Here is a 2,997-nt window from a genome sequence, read left to right on the forward strand (position 1 = left end):
AATAATGCTGAAGTGAATTTTTTACTTACCAGAAAACAATAAACCAGAAACTTAAAAGGTGGACATCATTCCTTTTGAGTTGTAATTTGACTAAAAAAAATGATTTCCTAAAAAATGTCTGTGTTTTGTGTTCATTTTACTCACTGTTTCAATCGTCTTCAAAGGGGTCTGTGAGAAGACTGGCCTCATCACCTTAAGAAAGAAACCTTACGAAAGAAACATTTCATTTGCCTTAAGAAAGAAACATTTCATTTGCCATTTTTAGTACAAATAGTTGTAGTCTAGTAAAGCAGAACATTTAAACAAACAGACCTCCCTCACGATAGTAACTTTAGCAAAAGAAGAATAAACCTCTTTGACAATGTCATTTACAGGGGGCAGGAAGGTACTATTTCTAATCAAGGAGATGGCTAACACACTGTTAGCATTTCATCATTGATACAGTTTGTCCACACAACTTCATTCTAGAGCAAGCAATTCTCAAACATGGATGGCTCCATTTTGGAATTACCTGGGAGGCTTTAAAATAACTGGTGCCCAGTCCAATGATTCTGATTTGGTCTAGGGTATAGCCTGGGCATGAAGATTTTTTAAAAAGCTTCCTAGGCAATTCTAAAATGCCATCAGGGAGGACAACCCTGTTCTAATGAAACAATTATCCACTATGCCAACAAAGAGTTGTCGAGTCATTTGAGAACCCTACTGTTAACTTTGTCTTGACCATTTCCACACTCATAAAATATATATACAATATTGAATCTAGTTAATGTCTTTTGGCTAAACTTTAAGCAATATAACTCTTTGAAAACCAATGTGTTTTGAGAGTGAAGACATCACTTCTGCACTGAGCACCGGCATGACTTTGGAGCTCATTCTGGATAATGAATGGATAAACAGGAATAAAGATGTTAAATTCCTAAATTATGAGTTAATGCCTTCTTCCTTGAATCCTGAACAGAAGGATAAACAACAAATTTGAAAGCAAGTGTACTTAATTGACACTCCTATCAGAGTCAAGCCCTGCTAGAGTCAGTTTGTAGGTAAGAGCCTTAGAATAGTAGAGTCGGAAGGGCTCTTTGAGACCAATAAATACAGTTGTTTTCAACTCTAGCTAGACATTAAATTGCCTTGGGTACTTAAAAAGAAAAGAAAATAGAATAAAATCTTTTATTTGGATATCACCCCAGACCTTAAAGTATAATCTTTGGGTGGGGCCCTGCCATTGTCATTTTCTAAACAATTTCAGTTGATTCTAATCTGTCACTAAGGCTGAGACCTCCTGGGCTTCTGTGGCCTCCATATTTTAGGGGTAGCAACTGGAAGGAACCCAGGGAGATTTCATGGTGTCTAAAGTCCCACATTAGTTACATTTTCAAGTAGACCCAAGAAAGTTGATCCTGGACCCAAGCAGAATTCACTGAATTAGGTGTTGGCTAAATTTGTCCCATACAAATTCATACTCCAAAGTGGCTCATGAATTTGTACGGATGAAGCTTGTCCAAATTCTATGATGAGAAATAAGGAAATTTTATGAAAAAGTTTCTCTAGCTTATTTTCACTTTCTACCTCAAAAATCAGATGAATTTTTATCTCAAAACAAGATAAAATGTTTCCTTCACCCAACCTTATCCCCTCAATAATTACCTCATCTCCTGCCACCCATAGCAATCATGCAATCATGAAGAAAGCAGGATACTCTTCATTTATTTTCCAAACACCCACTCCTACCAGGTTGTCAGCCTTCTTCTTTAAGAAGGTGCTTTGCACTTTAGAAGAAAAACATTTGTGAGGGGAGTTTTATTGAAGTTACCATGGTGAACACTGCTGACAAAGGAAAATAAGGAACAGAGCAGATTTCAGCCCCAAATCACCAGAATGCTGCCAGACACTAAAAGCTTCAATTAGTGGTTTAAAAAAATCATAACTGTTTTCTTTCTTCGCTTTAGCTTATTGTCTCCAACTATAAAACACTTCTAGATTTTCTGCTTAACAATAGAAGAAAAGACTACTTTGACAAATCGAAAATCTCTTGAATTTATGTGAATTATTTCCTGAATTATTTTGTATATAAAACTGATTTCTGTGGTTAACATGAAAACAAAACACAGTAGTCAATTTTGCAAGCACAGAGTATAGTCTTCTTTTTCACTACCACTTGCGAAGGATATCACTTATTGCTGGTGCAACTTTTATCCCGTTTTTTAATGTCTTTTAGTCTCTGTTGAATCAAGAGAGTGATACAAATATATGTACTGTACTCATTTGCTTGACTGAGATTAGTAGATACCCGAGACCCAAGGGGTATCTGAAGGGAAGGGATACCACAGGCTGGGCTCTGAGTTCCATTACAGTAATACCTTGGTTTGCGAGCATAATTCGTTCCGGAAACAAACAACTGATATTGCAAGACATCGCTCGTGTACCATGTTGAAATGTACGTATTTTGGAATCTTGACATGCACGGTGGTGGTTCAGATGCAATCTTCAGCGTTTGTGCCAGTTACCTGAGTGAGCATAACATTTGTGCTCATTACTAAAGTGAAAGTGTTATGGCATGAATTTTGTCCCTTCAAAATTTATGCATTGAAATTCTAACCCCAAGTAACTCAGAATGTGACTGTATCTGGAGACAGGCCCTTTAAAGCGGTAATTAAGGTAAAATGAAGTCATGTGGGTAGCCGTAATCCAACACCACGGATGATCTTTAGGACACAGACAGGCATAGAGAAAAGATCCTGTGACGACTCCGTGAGAAGATGGCCATCTACAAGCCCAGGAGAGAGGCCTCTATAAATAAACAACCCTGCTGACATCTGGAATTCAGACTCCTAGCCTCCAGAATTGCAAGAAAATAAATTTCTGTTGCTTAGACACCCAGTCTGAGGCCGGCCGAGTGGCGCGATGGTTAAGAGCTGGCTTGGGACGCCAGAGGGCTCCAGTTCGGATCCCACATATGAGGGCCAGTGACACTGCCCTCCACAGCTAAGATGCTGAACA

This window comes from Hipposideros armiger, unplaced genomic scaffold, assembly GCF_001890085.2.
Source record: "Hipposideros armiger isolate ML-2016 unplaced genomic scaffold, ASM189008v1 scaffold_957, whole genome shotgun sequence".
In the NCBI taxonomy this organism is placed as follows: domain Eukaryota; kingdom Metazoa; phylum Chordata; class Mammalia; order Chiroptera; family Hipposideridae; genus Hipposideros; species Hipposideros armiger.